Genomic DNA, 23531 nt, shown 5'->3' on the forward strand with positions numbered 1-23531 from the left:
TCAATATTGATTCTGGAAATCTACTGTTGCTGGAATGAATTTGACAGAATAAAAGTTCTAAGTGTATACCTGTCCCTATACATTTGTCCTTCCTGACCATTTTTATAGGCGTGACACTGGCATCTGAAAGGAATAAAAGCATGTTAATAGTTCAGAGGTGAAAACAACAGTATGCAGAGGATGTGGTAAAAAAAAAAATGCATGGGGCAGTCTTCTGTTTTCCAAATCACTTCAATGAAAGTAACATTGACATACCATCTGTTCACTGAACAAGGTAACTCAAATTGGAGTGTGAAATACCCTATTAAATTGGGGGGAAGGTCACAAAGACATGCTTCAGCTACTGCTTTAAACCAGATTGTAAATATTCTATTCCTGCAGAAAGATCCATGACTTGTACCATGTGTCATGTAGGCAGAGGATAAATTCAGCTTGCTGTCAGCAAGAACTGTAAGGACTTCAGTGTACTCTCACATCTGCATCTTTCTCATGCACTTGGTTTATACTGTCATCAGATTTGAGTTTAGAGAGGATGTGGAGGTTTTTGTCCCCTAGTGCAGAATGGGGTCTTGTTCTCCCAGTGATTTTTCCAGACTTTTCCTGCTCGATAATTTCTCTCCTTCTTGTGGATTCCAGTGTTCTGTACTCATAACATGCCCATTACATGCCCATTTTAAGATGTTTAATGCTTGAGACATTTACCTTTCATGGAGTGGATGAGATTTTCTGTCATTTCAGAGTATACCCTCTTGGTTTTTATTCTGTGAGACTGAAAGACACAAGGGATTGGATACAAAGCACAAGACAAGTGTTTGAGAACTTTTAATGTCATTCCTGTATTTTCAACCTATGTATAATTATTGAAAAGAATAATATTGACACACCGCTTTTAAGTAAAGACATTTCCTTTTCTTATGAAAATCCTATCTGTGTTTCTACAGAGTATTCAAAGAGATGTTCTCAGAAAGGAGTGTGTTAACTGTGTTTTTCAGGAAGCCACCTTCTGTGAGCAACTGGACTTGTCTGTTCAGTATGTCATTCAATACATCTAGCCTTGGGTCCCGATTCTATGGCCTGATTTTGATCAACTAGATGACAGTAGCATAATTAAGTAAAGGGATATGAGCAACTTGACTCAGCCTGAACTTTAGTCTTGAAATACTCTTGCTGTTTCTTGACAGATTGACAAGGACATGACAGGAAAATAAAACAAAGTTGGAAAGGAAGTTAGATTATTTATTAAATATTTAATGTGACTGTGCTTGAGTATAGTGATTCTTCTTGCTGTTCATTCCAGACTATCTGCCCCTTGCCTTTCTGGAGGTCACTGCCAGCTGAGGTGTTTGCCTGACTGCTCTTTAAATATCTGGAATGATTTGGCTTAATGAATTGAAACACACACATACATACACACACACACACACACACACATACGAACACACACACACACACACACACACACACACACACACACACACACTCTCTCAAATCCAGGTTATTGTAATCTCATACTTCTCATACTTTCTTTAGCAGACATGCTGGTTTAGGAGTTCCTGTGCCTGAGTACAAAAGGATTCCTTCTGACCCCAAGGAATTGCCTGGCCTAGTTGCCAGCAGCCCCTGAAATGCTTGGCACTGTGGTGAGGGACGAAGTATCTGAAGTATCTGAAATATCTCAAGATCAGAAGAGAGAAACAGGACCTTCCTGGGACAGGATTGCCTCTTACAGAAGAGCACAGGCAGCCCAAGGACAGGCCTGGCATCCCATGGGGGTGTTTTCCACCTGCCGAAGGGCTGATGATCTTTCCATAGTCTTCCCTCTCCTTCTCATCTCCATTAATGCTTGTTTGTGGCATGTTTTTAATTTGGATCCATTTTTAATCTGGATCAATCGACTGATATGATTTAGAACATGATATGCTGAGGAGTTGCCTCAGCATAACACTGGAAAGAATGAAGGCAATGATTCCTGGAGTCCAGAAAGGAAGGGCAAGGAGAGGAAAACTCTTCTAAACTGGCCTTGCAGCAGAAGGAAAAAACTATAATGTTCCAACTATGTCCTACAGAAAAAGCAGGAGCATTTTGTTTCTACAAGAACTGCCTTAGAGAGGCTTCTCTCTTCAGTTGGCTCTTCTGAGCGAGCTGCAGACTTCTGTGGGGCATGGGGATGAGGAACCTGCTGAATCTGGAAGATGTGACTTGCCCAACCCCTACAAAGATACAGCCACCACAACAAACCCAACATTTCTCTGTGGCAAACTACATCTCTAATGTGTCTTCACTAGTCTGATACAGCTGATATTGGTATATGCAAAACTCTTCTAAATGTGAAGGAGATTTGGCCTTTTCATGCAGCTTCTTGTACAGCTCAGACAAGCACAGAGCTGTCTGAAAGGATCTGCAGTTGTTGTTGTGTTAGAGACGAGTCCTGAGGCAGTGAGAGCTGTAACAAAGCACCCTTTCCTGCATGATGGGCTGAAGACAAGACTGAATATGTAGGAAGAAGCAGCAGTGTTGGTATTACAAGCCTTTTATAAACAATTTCTATCAGGGAAAAAATGCTTCTCCACATCTTAGCTATTGTAAAATGCAGACTTGGCAGATTTTTTTGTCTTGGCTCTAGTATGTCAAATTTATGGGTTTGATTCAGCAACACCTAGAAATTTTATGGCCTGGGGAGTTTGTTGCTTTTTTTTTTTGGTTTTTTTTTTTGGTTTTTTGTTTTGTTTTGTTTTGGTTTTTTTTTTGGTTTTTTTTTTTTTTTGTTTGTTTTTTTGTTTTGTTTTCAAGCAAAGGAGGTCAAACTAAATGAACAAAATGGTGCTTTCTGGGACTGGAGTATATGAAAGATTCATTCACTCTTACTCATCATGTTCTCCTTTATAATTACAAGGCATAAACTAGGTACCATAGCAAACCTTTTTAAAAGAGGAAGGGCTCTCAGAACTGGTCTTGTTTTCCTGTTAACAATCTGTTGTTCTACAACTTCCAGTTGTAAATGAAACGCAGCATTAAAACCATCCAATATTAACATAAATACATTTTGGACAAAGTAGATAATGTTATGCCACATACCAGATCAAAAATACATGTAAACTTTAAAGCCAAAAGCATATCTCAGGTGTTGGAAGATTTAGTGGCTTTGAAAATTTAAATTTGCTTAAATTCCAGACAGTCTTAAGTTCTTCAGACTCCAAAGGCAGCCATTTGAAACCAAACTGATCAGGTCATCGTTCTAATCAGATGTGTCAAAAGAATCCTTACCAATGGAGGGTGCATGGAAATTCGTATCCAGTAGATGGATTTCAGGTCCTGACTTTGACCCTTCATATTTCTAAAGTCCTGAAGTTTTCAAACCACTCAAGAATAACAGTCTGCAGTAAAATCTTTTGGTTTGGCCCTTTTTAGAAAGAGAGTGCCATGTAGCTGCCATGTGAGTCTGTGGAAGGGTGACTATTAAGACCATTAAATGATGTCTAATTAGATCACATAGTATAGTGTCTCTGTAGAAGGGAATTTAAACCCCAACTATCATCCTATTATTGAGGAGCTGTGTCTGGGGACCGGTGAGCTATGGGCTCTGTCACTGCTTTGTTGTGTGACACAGAGCTGGTCACTGCACTGTGCTATTTGTCAGTCTCTCTGTCCCCAAAGCAGGGAGGAGGCTGCTGATCTTGGTAAAGCTATTTATGAAAATAGGAAGATATTAATACTTATTTATGCAGTGTCCTAGTTATGCAATCTGCTTCAGGTCAAATTTGGATGTCTTGGAACAAAATCTTCAATCTGTCAAGGGGAAATGTATCTGCAAAAGCTGCTGCAGAAGAGCTGCCAGACCAGAACAACAGCCTGAGCAGAAAGCCTCATACATATACTGCATACAGGTTCTGTTAGCTGTTCAGGACTTGGTAGGATGATACCTTTCTGCCTGAAAATAACTTGATTTTCATCTCTCAATTTTTTGGCACTTGTGTGGCAGTCACTTTGGAAGGGGCATCTGTCATTTCCTCCAGCAGTCTACAAGCCAGAGCTTGTTTTCACAGTCATCTGCTAGATGCTCTCAGCATGAGCAGTGTGTCACTTTCTGTCAAAGAGGAGGCAGGGAGGGAAGGAAAGAGAGACAAAGAAGGAATAATCAATTAAGAAGGCAAAAGGCTAAAGGCAGAGAAAAATTAAGCAGGAAAGGGGAAGAGAACAAGGGGTTCCATAAAAAGAGAAACAGGTGAAGAAGATTAGTGTAAGATTAGTGTAATAGAAGTGTAAGAAGAAGAGTAAGATTAGTGGAGGGAGGATAGTGATTGCTGTTGTGCACTTAAAAAGGCAAAGCATGCCTGTTCACAAGGCCTTGTGCTTTTTGACCTTGTGGAACAGTGGCAGTTGGAGTTAGGCAATGAGGTCTATCCCCAAGGATGATCCCCCGAAAAGCGCTGACCTGCTTCTAGCTGAATCACTGTAAATATCACACAGCTAATGAAAGAGCAGTGCCACTGCAGCAGCGTTGCACTTGCCAGGGCAGCAGCAGCTCCCTGTGCTCAGGAAGTGCCACCACCTCTGATCTGTTACTAAGTGCTGTACGGGGGGGGGGGGAGAAATGTGGTCCAGACTGGTCTGGAGCAGGGATAGGGATCAGTGCCAAGGCAACTGAGCGCCCTTTAAGGAGATAGATGAGCAGGTTTCTCTGAACAAGTATGGGCTATTCTTCAAGCTCATCAAATAGACTTACGTTTTAGCTCAGCTCCCAACAACATGATTTAGCTGGCTTCTGATTTATACCATGTGTAAATATTGTGTGAGTTGCTGGCTGTCAAAACTCTGGCTAGAGGTAGGGTTAAATCTATCAGATTACTGCTTTAGGAAAGAGCAGGCAGCTGAATGTAACTTCTCTCCTGAGCTTTTAAAATGTGCCTCATGTCCATTTAGTCATAGCCATTCTAAGAAATATAACCCACACTCCTGAAAGTGCCTTCATCTTTGTAAAGAGTAATCATCTTTTTTTCCAGTGGACTGTTTTGAGATATTTTGCAAAAAGCAACCTAAACTAAACATATTTACAGTTAGCTGTCATCCCTTAAAAAACACAATAATTTGTGTTACAACAAAAGATTGTGGATTTCCTGCGCTCTTCCACTTACAGACCTTTGTTGTACTATAGTATTATAAAAGCTACTAACTGCATGTAAAGGGTTGTAGTAGTGGAAGGTGGGTGTCTGGAAGTGAGGAAAGATCCTGACTGTCCAGCCAGGAAGCAAACATGTATATTTGGTTTTGTTTGCCAGGAATCATAACATCTTTAATTCCCTGGATATGCCTGTGAGCGCACATGGCACAGCAGCCACCCATCGGACATGCAGGGGGAAGCAGGGGATGTGAGACAAAGGCAGCATGTTGAAGTGAGACAGTAAATCTCATCCTCTGGAGGCACAGTGCTAGCATGTATGTCTACCAGACCATCTTTTCCCTCTTATTCTCGACGTGCCATACTAATGTATTCCCCTTTCTAGACACCAGGTGGTGTTCCACAGGAGGATGCTGCGTAGCAGGAAGCATTTAACCTGAAGAGAGATGGGCTCAGAGACATGAGCTCAGAGCCACAGGCAGCATGGGGAGGGCACCGTCCGATGACTGTGGGAAGAGAACACTCACTGCCTGGGAGTTCCTGGCTGTTGCTGCAAGGACATTGTTGCAGTAGATGGAAAGGACCTGAGGAGGGTGAGAATGAGCTCGAAATACCTCTTTACAGATCTGGTTGGGCTGATTAGTTAATGTCTGGCAAAAGAGATTTTAATGAGGTGTTGGACTTGCATGGATAGGAAGCTTTTCTCTTGGAGGATCTTGAAGAGCTGTGTAGCTGGCAGCCTGCTAGTCCTGGCAGCTGTCTGGGTCCCAGCAGGGGTCCTTCTGCCACTACCAGGAAATTTCAAGGGTACTGTGCAGCCTCCTGCTATTTTATGCTGAGAAGTAGCCCCTGCAGGCACCACAGTAGAAGTTATAGCTCTGAAAAAAGAAAGGACAGAATATTAATGTCTCCTTCCTAAGTTTAAGCAGGAACTCTATCAAGTGACTGCAATATGGATACGGATTCCCAAGGACTGTTCCAGCTGGGTGCCTTAAACAGTCTGTGGAGGCAGCAGGAGCTGAGGGTGGTTCAAGGTCCTGCTTGACATGCTGGAGCAGTCACCTGCAGCTCAGGATAGACTGCACACAGCTGAAGCCATACAGGCACGTGTTAAGCCCAGAAAGACACTGTCCTTGGGAGGAAGGTGTTGGAAAAAGAAGTGGCAGGGAGGAAAATCACAGACAACTGGTCCATTTGGCTCCCTCAGGCAAGAGGGGCCCTTCAGAAAGTCATGCACTTCTGACATTTCCTTCAGATTTTATATTAAATCCCATAATATCTGGTTTTTGTCATAAAACTTTATGTGACAGCCTGTGCTTAAGGAAATCTTTTATCTTCATCATCTCTAAAGATAGCCTCCACCTTTCAGAAGAATCACAAAGGCCAGAAATCCTAAAACTACAAATGCAAAAAAGCCAAATAAAAACAGATCTCATTATATACCTGGTGGTCATTTTTTTTATGACAGTGCTTTGTCTGTCACCCTATTTCTTATGCGAGCTTCACCTTCAGCTCAGCAGTTTCAAAATTGCCTTTTCCCCTGTTGCCACTGAGGAAAAGATACCTTTACAAATCCTCTCTGCAGTTATGAACTGCCAGCTGTGCATGTTTGAATTAAGGGAAGTATTCCTCATAATGGATCACCATGAAACATTCATGCTTGCTCATCATGTCACTTGATGAACGTGCTTTACATAGATTTTTACATAGAGTAGCAGGAGACATAATACAGGAGATACCTCTTACATACAGGAGACATAATGTGCATGCCTTCCATGGGTGAGATGGGCTGCTTCTGCTCTAAGATCTGTAACAGTGGACTCCAATGTGTTTAGGTGCTCCCATTTATCTCTCTTTCTGGTAAACCCATGAAGTTCAAGTATGGAGTGAATCCTAGCCAGCTAATGAGGTGTCCTGCATTTTCAGGACAGGCAATTGTAACTGTTGTCCAGGTCCCTTGCAGAATGGGAGCCCAGGACTGTGACTGTCCTCTGCTGACTTGTAGGTAATGAGGGTCTAATGTCATACAGTGCATGGTCTCTAGTCCTTCTCCCCACAAAACATGCATTTCTTGTACCCCATATCATGTTTTGTCCTGGGTACCTCCAAAAGCTAGGCTTTTCCTTGATACAAGGGAAAAAATCACCAACCAACAGCTATACATTTAAACAACTCATCAAAGAGCGTTCATTTTATGTCGTTTTATTATTTATTACTTAAGTGCTTCTTACTCCGATTTTTGCATTTCATTACAGATATGGTATGTGTTTATATGGTGTATTTTTATTTTTCCTGCACTGTAAAGTTTGGGAATTAATCCTTGGTTTTGGTGTCTGTAAGTAGAATTAGACACCTGCCAAAGTGACATAAGTCCATCAAACAGGTATTAGCATCAAGGGATTTACTGGGCAAAGGAATCCTGAAGCTATACATAAAAAACGTCAAATGGCTGATCTGGTAAAGTATACCCTGACTTAAGGGGAAACATTATAAAGCTATTTAGAGCTTTGACAATGGCTAGGCATGAATTATGCTGATATATGTCCACATTACTTTTTATTAAGAAAGATAAGGATAAAACAGGAAAATCAATCATATTCAAGCAATCCAGAGCTACCAAATACACTTTCAACTGCGTTAGGCAAGAATTTTTATTCATTTCTGTAGACAAATACTTTGTCTTGGTCATAAACAAAATAAAGTGTGTGTTTTTATCACTGGTCTGTTTAAGCTTTGCTGCAGACATAATGGAACAAAATGGCACAATAGCCTAAGGCTGCACATTTTGTCTGAGGAGCCAATACTTTCTCTTTTTTGTGCCTGAATGAATATTTATCTTAGGAGGAAGACATTCCTTTACCTCGAAATAAAATATGTCTCAGTGTTTTGGCTTTGATTTTAGTGCTGAACATATTTTTTTGAAGAACGCAGTTAAAGAACTGTTCTGGAAACAAAACCAAAGTCTAAACTTTGAAAGCTTAGTAATGTGAAATGCAAAAATCTAAATCTGTAGTATGCTTCTGTGTAGCTGAGGTGTTTTCTACCAGAAAGCTTTGACAAAAACAGCCCCTGAATCTGGCCACTTGAAAAACATATGCAACCCTACTCTAGTTATGGAATTTAATCTATTTCTAGAGGGACCTGTGCTATATCATTCCACAGTTCACTAGGATTCTGCTTCTTATTCAAGAACACTCACTGAACCAAAGAAATCTAGGTTTGACTCAAACTAATTAAACTTTTGAGGATTTACAAACATCAGTCAACATCTTGCCAGCAAAATATTCAATGGGACACACTGTAGAAGCTCAAACCTCTCCCTGCAAATTGAACAGCTTTCCTTGGATCTCCAGCTAGGAGTATGAGACTTAGGGGATATCTTTGATTTAAATAGGGATTTTCAGAGCACAAAATGGAAACAAAATGCTTAGGGACCAAAATGTTTTGCAAACTTTTCCTAGTAGGCTGTGCTGAATGTCTAAAAGTATTAACAGCTGAACAGATGATCAGTTTACGGATGGAAAGCTGAAATGCCTTAACCTGGCCTGTATATGCACTCTTGACTTGGTGTCATGGTAAAGCAAAACATATTAAACTGTGCTAAATATACAGGATTTATTCCTTAGTTGCAATGAGTCAGAAGCATGCAGATGGTTAGTTAAAATCTTTCTAGTGATGAATCAGCTTCTCAGACCATGTAACTCAGTTGCTTGCAGTTAACTTTAAGGCCTGTTGTGGTCTGACTGTACCCTTGCTAAAACAATAAAACCCCAAGAATCTTAATTTTTCATTCCCTGAGCAATAATATTGCACCTGGCACCACACACACAACACCTGGGTGTAACACGGCCCAAGAATGTTCCCCAGAGCCTACATGTCATACAACCATTTCCACTCCCCTGTCCTTTCATGAATCTTGAGTGAGGTGGGAGGATTTCAGTCTGGCAGATTGGTGTATTTTTATATCGGCACTGCGTCAGCCTGCAAAGCTGTGAACACGATTAAGGATTAGTGACCCACTGAGCACAGAGCATGCTTGCGTGTGTGGAGCTGGCTCCTCTCTCAGAGCCTGCATGGTGCTCACCAGCAGATGCCTTGTGCTGGTGAATGTCATGCAGACTCAGAGAGGAGAGCCTGTTCCATGAACACAAGCATGGCCAGCCCATCTGTTACAGGATTCAGGCTCTTTGGGTTAAATCTGCTTCCTTCATGTAACTCGCACTTCTGCTGGGTACAATCCTTATTAATGGATTCCTAACATAATAAAAGTCAGACTGGCTCTGTTAGGAAAATATATGTACTGAGCTGCAATTTTTTAAAACCACATTATTGCTGATACTGATGTTGAACTTTTTCTGCATGCTCTACCTCTCACAGAGTGTGCTGAGGGGTAAGAGTTGTTCAGAGCATGATGGACAGCAGGTTCCAGAGGGTGAGCCCACTCCTCCTCAAGATGAAACCCACAAGTTGTGATGTAGAGCCTCTGGAAGCCTTGCACCTTAACAGAGAGGCATCTGGAATTGGGTTGGGACAGGCTAGGATGTTAGATGACTGTATTCAGGGAAGTGAATTGAACAGAAGATACTTCTGCTGCCTTCAGAAGTATGTGATGGCATTATGACTCTTTCAGTGGCAGGCTCTGTGGGAGATATGAGTTATGTCAGAAGCTGTAGCACTTACTGAACCCCTGGTATTTAGTGGTGTGTGCCATCAGGCACTCCACTTTCCAGTGAGGAGAGTTTCCTAGCTCTGGGAATGAGCAGAAAATATCCAATCCAGATTTGTCCAGAGAGAAAAGCAGCTGGTCAGGGAAGGGGTCAGAGGCAAAGGGTCTGGATCAGAGATGATAAGAGACCAGGAAAAGGAGTTTCAGAGGAAATTTTGGATCCAAGCTGGCAGGAAAATGTTTTACTTCAACATTTGCCTTGACTTGAGGTAGAGGCCATGCAATACAGATCTCAACCTTCCATCAAACCCAGTATTTTTGAGTAAAGCCACTGAAATTGCTGGCTGGATGACAGTCACCATGGAGGGGTGAAGGATATCACTGCCAGGATGCTACTGAAGATCCCAATCTGCTCTAGGGAGCAGTGTTACATTCTCACCATAACTAAATGTAGTTGTGATGAACTACAAGACTCTAGAGTAAATATTTACAGGCAATTTGGCATTCCCCTTAGCAAGTTCTTCTTACACTGGATTTGCACCTGCTCTATCTTTAGTTATACCTACACTTGAACAGCTAATGAACTGTAAATTTTGGGTTTAAAAGGACAGATGATGTCATTCTGACAATATTTATTGCCAGCTTCTTCCTCCATCAGGAAGCACAGAATGGGTCAGGTTGGAAGGTACCACAGTGGGTCATCTGGTCCAACCTCCTTGCTCAAGCAAGGTCATTCTAGAGCACACGGCACAGGATTGTGTCCAGATACTTCTTGAATCTTCCATCAAGGGTAGCTCCACAACCTCTCTGAGAAATCTGTTCCACTGCATGGTCACACGCACAGTAAAGAAGTTCCTACTTATATTCAGGGCTTCAGTTTCTGCTCAAGGAGAAGGAAGAAGCAAGATCTGGGAATGCTTCTTTCTTTCTGAAGATAGTCTGTGAATAGAGGAGAAATATGAAGAAGAGACTTTATTTTTGGAATGCATATTCAAATGGTGCTGAGGGATATCCTCTCTTAGAAAATGGAGATATTTAGAGAACTTTACAAGACAGGTTGTTCCAAAACTGATGGGAAGAATACTAAACAATAAATTGTATCTCATGAAATGCCTTTCTTCCATCTACTGCTTTTTTTTTTTTTTTCTTCACCAAACATTGTATCTAACTGTGTTTCTATTGCACTTTTCAATACTTCTTTATACATAGGTCATCTCTGTTAGCTATTAATCGTGCTCAGCACCAATTACTCTCCCAGGCAATAGTTGTAACAAGCAATATAGTAGCCCTACATCTGCTCAAGGGCTTGCTGCACAAAGGTTATCCAATCCAGTTCCTACTGAAATCATTATTATAGTCTTTTATTGGAATTTGATCAAACTTTTAATTTTATATCCTTTTGTGAACATTGAGGCTATTCTGTGTTAGACAAAAGGAGCGCAGGGACCTCACAACATTGTGTTGTTATTAATGAATAGTACTGAAAGATTGTTTGCTAATTGCCATTAGTTATTTAGGTAGTTTCAGCCAGCCAACGGCATATTATTAATCCTACTTTAAATCTAAAGATGATTCTCTTCAAAGCCTCCTCTTTAATATTTTTCATTCTACTGTAAGGTCTATTTGCCATGTTTTAAATGACCTATTTTTTATCCTGTCTGAAGTATTGAAAAAATTTACCATCTTAGTAATTACTTCAGAATAGCAAATTACCAGTCACAGCATTTTATCTTGTGAAAATAAAAATGCAACATCTATAACTTTTGTTAGGGCATGGTGGTTTATTCATTCTGTTGTTTTTCATTCTATTTTTTGGGGGAGAGGGAAGGTAAGTTTGTGTTTGTTTGGAATCAAAAACAGACAGGAAGATGAGCAACTCTTGACAGAATGATCTCAGCAGATAAATAACTGGGTCTGTGTGTACAGAGATATGAACAAAAAGGACACAAAAGATGTCTGCAAAGAATTTGAAGTTTATTTAGTGAGGAGTCCTGTGGGATGCTTGCAAGTGCTTTATTTTGAACATTAATTATTTTACCAAGGTGAACATCACGAATAATGCTGTGTGATTAGCAGCAGAGTTAACTGTGAGCAGAGTACTGCTCCACTACTGGCTGATGGCAATTGACGAGCACCATTGAAAAGGCAAGGTTCCACGAGGTCTCTGAATGAGCAGCCAGCAAGTTCTAGAGTAAGAGAGGACTTGTGCTTTTTGAACCTAATATGTGGCACAGGCAAGGACAGAGGGGTGGAGACAGTATGACAATGTCAGGTGCTGGGGGTCATCAGTGGCAGGGTTTTAGCCAACAAGTCATTGCTTAGCAGTAATATTTTGTTGCTAATCTCACAGCTATAGCTCCATGATGCTAATCAGACACTGTCTTAACCACAATATCACCCATGTATTTTTTTCCCCCTGAAGTACTTCTTGAAATTTATTTTTCTGTTCAGTAGATCACTTTATTGCAGGAATAGAAGATATAGTTTTATCTATTTAATCTCTTTCAATTTTGAGTTCAGACATGCAAGGGGAGAATAGGGAGCCCAAGGCTTTTCAAAGTCATGCTGCCTACCACAGTTTGAGGAAGGAGAACTTAAGTTCCATACTGTCATCTGGGATTTCAGGTGGGATCCCTGAAATGGGCTGAAATTATCTATGAAGTCTGTAGCAAAACAATAAGAATTTGTCAAAAGAAAATGAAGGGTGGTTGTGGGGTTCTCTGGTTGTTGTTAAAAAGAAAGGGGGAGGAGGCTGTGACCATAGCAATAATAAAAGCATTTGCTTAAAGGAATCAAACATTTCTGTTGATAACAGAGATAATGTCTCTAATTATAAATTTAAAATGTAATTAAATACATATATTATAAAATTAAAATATATATGTAGTGGTTTAATTTGTTGATCCTTTTTTTCTGCCTTTTTTTGACAGTTCAAGGTAAAGAAAGGGTAGAGACTGCTGATGAGCAAGGTGGAAGAAGTGCCATTATAATTCTATTTACTCTGTGCAGAAAGTGTGCTCCAATGCTTTGAAAAGGTGGGTTTAGTTTTGGCGAGATAACTCAGTTTTCTTTAAATTTCATACACAGAAGAGGTTACCTGTGCTTTGGATTTATTATATTAAATTTACTCATAGCCTCAGCCTCAGGTAGAGAGACATAAACACCAAAATGCTCTTCTACTTTGCCTGGTTATCCACAAGTTTAACTCATGGTTTTAAACATTGTTTTTAAAGCCCTTTTCTGTATGCTTGTATTGGGTTTGTGTGGCAAGGATTTGGTAGCAGAAGCAGGGATGACTGCTGTGAGAAGCTGACAGAAGTTTCCCCCATGTCCCAGAGAGCCAGTTCCAACTGGCTCCAAGATGGATCCACTGCTGGCCAAGGCTGAGCCCAGCAGTGTCAGTGGTAGCACTTCTGGGACAACAGATTTAATGCTGTGACATGGCAGCCATGGAAGAGAAGTAAGAGCATGTAAAGGAGCAGCAGTGCTGGCACTGCGGGCAGGGCAGAAGGAGGGGCAGGAGGTGCTCCAGGCACTGGAGCAGAGATTTCCCTGCAGCCCGTGGTGCAGCCCATGGTAAGGCAGGATGTGACCCTGCAGTCCATGGAGGTCCATGGAAGAACAGAGATCCAACTGCAGCCTGTGGAGGAGCCCACACTGGAGCAGGTGGAGGGGGCTGTGACCCTGTGGGAAACCTGTGCTGGAGCAGGGTCCTGGCAGGAGCTGTGGTGTCATGGAGAGAGGAGCCCGCACTGAGCAGGTTTGCCGGCAGGACTGGTGACCCCATGGAGGAGCCACTCTGGAGCAGTGTGCTCCTGAAGAACTGCACCCTGAGGGAGGGACCATGCTGGAGCAGAAGAGCTGAAACCTTGGGGAGGACTTACATTTGGAAATTTTGTGGAGAATGTCTCCTGTTGGAGGGACCAACACGCTGGAGCAGGAGAAGAGTGTGAGGAGTCCTTCTCCTGAGGAGGACGGAGCAGGAGAGACAGTGTGATAGACTGGCTCCAAAACCCACTCTCATCCCCCTGCACTTCTGGATGGGAGGAGGTAGATGAAATCAGAAGTGAAGTTGAGCCCAGGAAGAGGGAGAGGTGAGGGGAGGTATTTTATGATTTGGTTTTATTTCTCATCAGCCTACTCTGACTTTTGTTTGGAAAAAAATTAAATTTGCCCAAGTTCAGTCTGTTTTGCCCAAGCTGCTAGTGGAAAGTGCTAAGTCATTATGATTGGAGAAATGCTAAGAGTTTCTATCCTGACTTCCTTCTTCCAGTCAATACTTTACCAACAGCTTGTTTAATTTTTCTGCTTTTGAGCATGACATAACCACGCTCAAATCTCTTTAGCACATTAGGGAGGTCTCTGGGCTGGATCTTTGGGAATTAAATCACTCTCTTATTCTGTTTACGCTAAAATTTCATTTATAAGGTATATTTATAAAATCTGCTGGCATAAGCTTCTTTTTCCCTTTTGACCTTGTGCATCAGACTTATGTTCTGTAGTATAGATGCACACAGAGCATCTTTGCAGGAAGCTGTAGAGAGCAATTCAGAGGTCTAGTGCTCTGGTAAAGGCTGATCTATGAGTAAGTGTCCTTGCTGTACCTCACAAAGGTACAGACTATGGACCATGATCAGGTTACCAGGGGTTTGGAATAGCCTTATCATGTGCTATAAGCTATCCCACACCTCTGTTGCTGTTGCAGATATGCAGAAAAGCAAATGTTGCTGCCTGTGAATCACAGAATCCTGGAATCCTAGAATCATTGAATCATAGGATACTCTGAGTTGGAAGGGACCCACAAGGATCATCAAATTCCAACTCCTGGCCCTGCACAGGACCGTTCCTAAGAATCACACAGTGTGCTCAAGAGTGTTGTTCAAATTCTCCTTGAACTCTGCCAGGTTTGGTACTGTGACCACTTCTCTGGGGGGCCTGTTCCAGTGCCCAAACACCTTCTGAGTGAAGAACCCTTCTCTAGTATCCAGGCTAAACCTCCCCTGACACAACTTCAGGCCATTCCCTTGGGTCCTGTCACAGGACACCACAGGGAAGAGATGAGGAAGTTGTAGACTGCTAAGAGGGCTCCTCCAGACAGAGCAAACCAAGTGACCTCAGGTATTCCTTAGATAGGTTCCTTTCTAGATCCTTCACAAGGTCTAGTAGACCTCCTTTGTACACTTTCTAATATCTCGCTTTTGTTGTGGTGGCCAAAAGTTGTGAGGGAAAACATTTGCCAACAAAATAATAAACGATCACCATTAAGACAAAATATAAGCTGAAGAACACACAGTTGTTTCTTCTTGTGAGTCCTAAAACTTGATTTACAAGCCTTAGTGGTCCATAGGCATTCAGATTTCTCAATGAGTGTCTAGAAAGGTATTGTATTATGAAACTGAAATCGATAAAGTTCCAGAAGCAAATAAAAAAAGAAACATTGAATAGAAATTTAAATTCTCACTTTTCTTCATACTTGTACTTGTTTTTAAATGCACACATGCAACTTAGGAGTTACATGATCACATGATCATTCTTTTTACTTTGAAATAAAATTGTTACTATATTATTCATGGTAGGCTTTTCCATATGCAGTTCAAGCAACAAATTGAAACCACCTATGTCCACAAAAAAAAAAAAAAAAAAAAAAAAAAGGAGAGAAAAAAGCCAGATTTATAACTGTCAGGATTTAGGAAGTGTTGCTAAGTAATACATGTTGGAGATTGAATCTATGTCAATATTTTCTTTGTGGTTCTTCAAATTGTATGTAATGCTGGTCAAAGCAGCCCCCAGATCCGTATCACTCTGCGTGGAGGCAGGTTGCATACTGAGCATGGAATCACAAAACCATCTAAGGTGGAAAAGACCCTTAAGATCTTCAAGTCCAGCTGTTAACACAGTATTGCCAAGTCTCACTAGACCATGTCTCAGAGTGCCACATCTTCTCATTTTTTAAATACCTCCAGAAATGGGGACTCAACCCCTTTCCTGGGAAGCCTTTTCCAAAGCTTGAGAGTATTTTCCATGATGGAAATTCTAATATTCAATCTAAACATCCTGGAATACATCATCAGAACACAAGGATCCAAACTGAAATGCTAATGGTTACTCAGTGCACCAGATAGCAGCTGGGAAAGCTAAATTATAGGATGAGATATTAGAGTGGTTAATCTTAACTGACAAAAGCCTTGGTTGGTTCTATAATTCAAAATTCATCCTTCAAGAAATTAGTCTATAAACCAAATCTCTTCCTGAGCCTAAACTTTCAGACCCTTAGAATGTACAGGACTCTCCTGAGATCATCTGTCAAGGTTATTTGTCTCTCCAGACAGATGGCAAATCTATTTTCTTTGTGTTCCCACTCCAAAAGCAATTTAATAGAAATTTCAGAAGTATGAAGTAAAACAGTGGGTACATAAAGTCTAGGCCTTTCTGTCAGGTAAGAGGGTGCAAGTTTTTAACTGTTATTTGATGAAGAGTTTCTATTGCCCCTTTCTCACAGCTTATATGTAGGTTCAAATATCAAGAGGTTTGAATGTTTTTTTATCACTGCACCTGCTTCATCTGCCCCTCATACACGACATGTATCTCAATAGAAAGAGCCCAGGTTGAAAATTTCATTGTGATTATTTCATAAAATAACATTAAACCTGCAGGCAGAGGAGGGTCTTTTGCTGATGCCTCACTGTTCTGTGCAGGCTATAGAAAAACACTCATGAAAACCATCCTCTGTCATTAGCCAGAGGAAGCGCTTCTTAGAAAAAAATTAAGTTATTAAAAGACTATATAAAAAAAAAGAGGTGGGAGCCCACAATTTCCACCTGCACCCAAGTCTTGTAATCTCTGCTGAGGACCTCAGGAGTCAGTACTTCTCCATTTTCAGGGTCCAAATCTGCACATAAATGCAGTCTCAAACTCTAAAGGGGGAGGGAAGGAGGAAAGCTCTTTTGATTTAAGAAAATCATGGAAGCATTGAATCAGCAGGCTGCCAATAGTAACTAAAATATCCATTCCAGTGAGATCACAGCTCTTTGTTCACCTCTCTTCTTCCTCTCTAACCTGTTCCTATCTACAAGGACTAACTCAAAGATGTTCCTCTCATTCGTCTTATCAGGGTTAACTAGGATCAGATAATGAGTAAAGATTCCCTTTTAAAACTTGCTTCTTTCATTACAATGCTTTAAAATAATTTTTCTAGCCTCTGTTCACAGACTGAAACCTTCCCATCCCTTTGCTGCCTAACATTGACGAAATTCAAATAAATCTCCTTGGTGTCTCTGTGCTTGCAAAGATGCAGTCACTCACCGCCAGTGAGTCCCCACCATTTACACTCATCCCAGAGGTTACTGGCAGTCCAGGTGCCAACCATAAATAAACCCCATCCCTAAGGCTGTTTTTGCTTCTTTGTTTTTCTACCCTAAGCTTTGCAGCATGTAGCTGGTGAGTGTGATCCTTCTGTGCTCTCTCAGTGTACACCGTGAGTGTGCAGGAGGACTGGCTTGTATCACAGCTGACTGACACTCTGGGTGCTGCCTGGGCAGGTCACCTCTAGAGTGCTGAGCTGCTTAGGACTGAGGGATCCAGTACCAGGCTCAACAGACCCTTACTCCTCTCTTTACTTGGAAGAAAATTTTTTCTGAGCTGCAGAGACAAAGGTAGCTGCCCTTTAGGAAGGGCTGCCTTGTCACCGCCCCCTTTCTTCAGACGCAGTGTGCCCCTGCAGTGACTGCAGCGGTGTCACACAAAGCTGATGTCATGGAGCTTGCTGCTCCCATGGGATGCTGCTCTCATTTTGGTGTGTTACCAGCATTGGCTAGGAGGCTCCTAGCTTTACCCAGGCCAAGTGACCTCAGTGCTGTGGGTGCTGACTGAAGGTGATAATCACAAATTCATCCAATTCTTATTTGCAGAAGTAGTGGACAGATCCTGTGACCTCTCCATAAGGTAGGCCCCCTTGAAGTCAAGATCTTAATGCTTTCCCTGCAGTGGAAGGGAAAGAGGATGCAATAAAGACATTCATGGTGTTTAAGGTTCAGGAGTGCAGGCCATCCTAAGCCCACATAGCTAAGGCTTGTCTGTAGTGAACTCTTGGCTCGAGCTACGTTAAATTCTGCTGCTCTTGTGTCACTTAGTAAGGGTTTCTCTCCAAGTCCCAGAACTCAGACCTACAGGATTTCTCACCCAAGCACACTGAAACGCCTGAGTGGGGGCTTGCTGGTCCAGCGCCTTCCTGCAGTGCATCAATAGATGGCAGCAGGCAGTCCCTCCAGGAGCAGTCTTTAAAGCAGCGGCGGCAGCAGTCAGCGATGATCTTCCCTTGCAATGGTTTGAGATTTAAATCTGCCTGCAGACACTTTTTAGGATGCTGTCCCCATGAAAAGCAAAATGTGTTGGTTCTCAGGTAGGGTGTATGTTACGGTAGTATGAAAGCAGCAAATAAGTACTGGCCTCTAACTCTATAGTATTGTAAGAAGATTAAATATTTGGAACCCAAGAGATTTTGTGCTACATTCAGCTGCTTTCTTGGCAGTCTTGAGTGTTCACAAATCCCACTTCTTTCATTCCTTCTTTAGTCGGATAGCTTCACAAAACTCTGGCAAGGGGATATACTATTCTAAGAAGAGAAAATCACAGGTAGATTCCATGTATTTAAGAAGATAGAGGAAAAAAATGCCTTAAAGAAGAGCGTTGTGCTTCATGGGCTTGCATGCTCCCTTTCATTCTGAATATTTCAATTGTGAGTTTTACACAGAGGTTGGTTGTTAAACTGTGTCAGTCTGTCTCAAGCAATGAGCAATAGCTGCAAGTTTTGTTAAAAATGAAGCTCAAATTCCATATGGAATACTATAGACCTAGATTTAGTGTTTGGCCAAATCAATCCCCTATTCACTAAAGAAAAATAAATATGGGAGAACTTTTGGTATGTCCAACACTCATAATGACATGGCACAGAGCTGATACTGCTCGCTGACTGGGAGCTGTAGTAGCTGGAATTTTAGTATGGGTCCAAGGCACAGCTGGCAAAAAGCTCTTTTGCCTGAGGGAGCTCTTGTGCTCCAAGGCATTATGCCCATAGTTTGAAGGTATAGCTTTGTTTAGTTCTTCTTAATGAATAGTTGCACTGCATTTCAGAATGGTTGTGTTGAAGATTACCTGTAGTGACAAGAGAAGAGAGTTTTAATGTTCCATCTAGCGGATAAAATTGAACCCCTTTTGTGTTTTTACTCTTATGTGACTAAAAGGCTATGTAAGCTATCAAGCTGATGGTTAATGACCAAGCTTTTGCCTTGCAAACAGTATTAGCAGACCCTTTATCAAGAGGACGTGATGTCTCTGTGAACTGGCTCCAGTGTCTCAGGCACCAATTCATCATGGTCATTTACTGTGAAAACAGCAAATCTCAGTCTGCAGTGTAATAAAATGTTTTGCTTCCCAGATTTGTGCAATCTCCAGACAGACGGAAAAAGAAATTTAAAGTCAAGTTTTCATGTGAAATGATGCTAACATAAAATTCAATTAAAGTCAAGGTGAGCTGTATAACAAATTTCTGATCTCAACCTTCAAAAAAGACCTTAAGATGATGTTTTTAATACAAGCACACACATTTCTGAGTCAGGAAACACTTCAGCCAAAGGAATATATTTGAAACCTGTGGGAGCCTCCTGCATGGAGGATTCTACTCCTTTTGGGGATATGTAGGTTCTTGGCCCTCTCTTACATCTCTGCCTTCACAGCATAAGATGTTTTTATTTTGACATGTTGGGTATATTACATGGTCTGGGGGAAGGACTACAGTTCCTTGTTAATGTTTCAAGGTTTCTGTGGGCCTAGATTATTTTCAGACTTGGTCTCACTTTGAATATTTGTGCATTGGACAATTTAGAGATTGGAAAAGAGAGTGAACAGAGACAAAAGGCATTAGACAGATTTACAAAGACCTAGATACCTGTGTGTTTATTTAAGAACTCCAGGAAGGCATTAAGAAAATACTGCAACCTTTCTAATATCCTCTTAAAACCTACAATCTGAACAGTCATATTTTTGATTTGATATTGCTTTTTTATTATTTTCTAGATTGAAAAAATCAGGATGAAATCCAGTATATCTAAAGCTATGGAACATGAGCAGGCTGCCTTGCCATCTCTTTCCTGTAGGATGTTTTCAGAAGCACAATAATTGAGGCAGAATTGCTCTGTATGCCTATAGTCCAAGTCTTGATCTGTGAATACAGTTAGTGTAAGCATTAACATATTATTCTAATTTTTTTCCATTTGAAATAAGACCTAAATAGCAGAACAAACCCAGCTGCAGATACCAGCCATCAATATCTTTTCATTTTACATTTCACAAATATGGCAGAGCTGCTGTGTTTGTAGTTTTCTACACAGCTGAAAAAGTCAGCACTGAATTACTCACCAGTCTTTGGAAATCTTTCATATGTTCTGGCTTCTGTGTAGAGCACCAGCATTCACACTCCAGGGGACTAAATCACTTCCTTCCTCTATCCTGATGTATGTCAGGATTCATGTGTCTTCTTGGTGCCTGGGTGACAAGTTATCAGCTTTATATCCTCTGCTGATTGTTCTGAAGTGTCCTCACAAGTAAGCTGAGGAAGCTAAAAAGATGTGTAAACATGGAGTGAGAAATGGCCGTGATAAATAACATCACCAAAATCCTCTTGCACAAACAAGTGCTCTTCAGCTACCTCACACTTGGAATCTGCTGTTTATTCTGCCTGTGGCAGCAGCAGTCAGGACCTTCCATCCAGCTACTGGGACAGAAAGAAAGCGAGACACTTCACCAGGGCTTTTGGTTTAAGGAAAGTTGCACTGGAAAAGGTCTGAGGCCACTTCTGGTGGTGTAATTTGATGCTGCAGGTGACTTGATTTAATAGCTAATTTTCTCTGGAAGTGGTGCTCTCGTGGCTCTTTCTGCACTCACATCACTCTCCTGGTGCTGGCGCTCCCCTGTCTGCCCAGAGACTGCTGAATCAAGAGCTCCTGCCAAGCTCCAAGTGTAAGGGAGAGGGGAAATTGGGATCAAGCACCTCAGCAACAAGTAGCTCTCATCTTTGCTTAGCTGCACTATTAACAGTGTTCTTGGGGCCTGTAAGAACACACTGACCCCTGTAAATCCAGCAGTTTGCATGGACTGCAAGAGCTTCTGGGCATTGCTGAATACAGGGAAGATAGATTTTGCTCTGTGATTCCAGCCTTACATAGGTGACATTTCCATCATCATGTGGAGCTAGCTCAGGGAACTTGGTCCTCTGTGTGGACAGAGTAACTGAAGCTTGTGTGGTCAGTAATGCTGATTCTGACAAGAGGTTCCCACCTGCCCAGCTAGCAGTGCTGCTTTACACGTTGTTCATGAGCAGGAAGCAAGAAGAGCACAGTGGAAATTACTGTAGTTTGTTCTGATCTTTCCTTGAGTCAGTGCTGGCCACTAAATAATTAGCTTAAATCTAACTGATGTAAGGTGCATTTATTGTAATGCCAGTTCCAAATGCATGCTCCACTCACCAGAGGGATTAAATCCAGCCTCAACTCAGGCCAGCAGCTCTCCACTCAGCAATGAAGAGCAGGGCTCGGCAGGAACACCCCAGTCTTCGAGGCGGTCCTGACAGACACGGTGGGCTCACGAGGCCACGGCTTTGCAGCCCTCAAGGGATGGCTCTGAAGGACCACCTGAGTGTTGGTGGGTGTGCTGCACAGGGGTCAGCTTCAATTGCCTGGTGACACCTGGTGTTACATGCAATGCTCTGCAGTAATCTAGACTCCTGGGTTTTTAGTCTTGGTTTTTTTAAATTTATTTTTCCTTTGTCATCCCTTTCTTGGGTGTGCCAAGATATCTTGAATGCATGAGATAATGTCTCCCTTGGACAGCTGTGACTGTGCTGTGACTGACCTGGCTGAAAAATTTAGCTCCAGGAAGAGGTGTACAGCTAAGAATTGCTGATATTACAGTTTTAGAAGTTACTCAGCTTTGCAGTCCCATTTTTTTCCTGTTATTTCCTCCTGGCTAGATATAACAATTCCCTTCTCAGCATAGGGACTTCTCATCATTGTCCTGGTAGATGTCTGGCTCTCCTCATGCATGGTGTAAAAAACTATGTGCCTCCATTGCAGCAGTGATTTTAACTGTGGGAACTGGGATCCTTAGCGTTTGACTCATCCACCAGTTTCTGTCTTAGTTGTCTCAGGACCCATGACAGAGCATCTTCCATAAATTTGCATCCATCACTTTGTCAGGTGTCTCAGAGTTGGAAGTCAGTAGACAGGATCCTGTGGCACAGCTGAGAAATATGTCAATACAACACAAAAGGACCCTAAATCTGACCTTGGACATGGATGCTTCCGCAGACAGGTGAAGTGGCAGCTAGAGAAGAAGAAATCTGATGAGAGAGACCTCCCCTGGGTCACAGAGATGAGGGAGCAGCCAAGAAGGAGCTCTGTCACAGCACATACTGGCACTGCTGCTTGCAGAGGATGTCAAGCTCCTGATACAACCTCCTGATAGTGGTGTTTTGCCCCAGGAATTCAAAGCATAGTCTGGTATTTCTGTATCCCCTCGGGCAGATACGTGTGTTGGTTGGAGAACAGAAATGTGTGTGTGTGCTGTTTTTCCATGTGGAAATGGATTCAGTCTCACTCAGAGATCTCAGAATAGTATATGGAAATGTGTTTTGCTTTCATGTTCATTTTGTTCTGCCTTACACATGTTAGACTTCCCATTTTCCACAGAAAGAAACCTTTTTTTGAAAATAATATTTTATTTTTTTTCTGGAGCCAGCTGAACACCTTGTTCTCCTGATCAGTTTAAAAAAAGCTGTTCACCTAAACCCACAGATAAGTGAGTTATATTCAATGAGGTCACTTCTTCCCAACTAAACAAATGAATTTTCTTCCAGGTTAATACAATCTTCTGTCACACAGAGATTAAATTACTGGGTTTTAAAAACCAGAAGTCTTAACCTTTTATAATATCAAAAGTTTGCAATTTTTTTTTGTTCAACAGTCTGACTAGCAGAGTGGTTTACTAAAGCAAAACAAGAAATGATTCTTCTTGAAAATCCTCACAAAACGTTTGAAGTGTTCCAGCATTCACTTAAATAAAGATTGGTGCTGGAGACTTTCTTCTCTGTTGTCCCCAAACTGATCTATTTACTGCCTTTACTGCTATAGCTACAAATGGCTTATGACTTCAAAAAGTCAATTAGGAGACTGGCTTTGAATCTCTCTTCTACCGAACTCCTGTCTGTGGCTGATGTGTTGCCAAGGGAGCTGCATTGTTTCCTAGTGCAGCAAATGAATAAAGTTATATTTACATCTCTCTATGTGCTGGAGAAATAGAGATGTAGTTATGTATGCATTACCTTGAATATAAATCATATAGAGATCCCCACCTCCTCTGTCTGCTGCAAGGCATGCATAAAAATGTCCCCCTAGAATAGAAATAAAACCATAAAACACCATGTCTGTAGCTAGAGATGAGTCAGATGCAGATTTTAGAAGTGGATCCAGATTTCAAATGCCACCCAAATCTGTGTGTGCGATCAAACGTTTTGCTTCTGACCCAACTCTAAATCACCATAACAGGCTGGATAAGACCCTGAATCCATAAATCTCTACCATTTTATACATCCATTTAACCATATGGAGTTCCTTTCTCAAACTGGAGCCATATGAAGCTGGGGGATGCCTTGCTGGGCACGGCAAGACGTAGGTGCGCCTGCCAGGTCAGATGCAGAGC

The 23531-nt window shown here is 41.7% G+C and overlaps 1 long non-coding RNA gene across 2 annotated transcripts in view; it reads left to right on the forward strand.

The window, feature by feature from the left end:
- The window catches only part of LOC119707752, a 106352-nt gene that overhangs the window by 45098 nt on the left and 37723 nt on the right, over positions 1-23531 (forward strand). The window contains exon 2 of one of the 2 annotated variants that reach the window (XR_005258839.1): positions 12713-12817. The exons of the other annotated variant lie outside the window; for it this stretch is intronic. This is a non-coding gene — a long non-coding RNA (uncharacterized LOC119707752). The remainder of the gene's footprint in view (positions 1-12712; positions 12818-23531) is intronic. 2 annotated transcript variants of the gene reach the window in all.

The sequence above is a fragment of the Motacilla alba genome, chromosome 1A, assembly GCF_015832195.1.
Source record: "Motacilla alba alba isolate MOTALB_02 chromosome 1A, Motacilla_alba_V1.0_pri, whole genome shotgun sequence".
Lineage (NCBI taxonomy): Eukaryota > Metazoa > Chordata > Aves > Passeriformes > Motacillidae > Motacilla > Motacilla alba.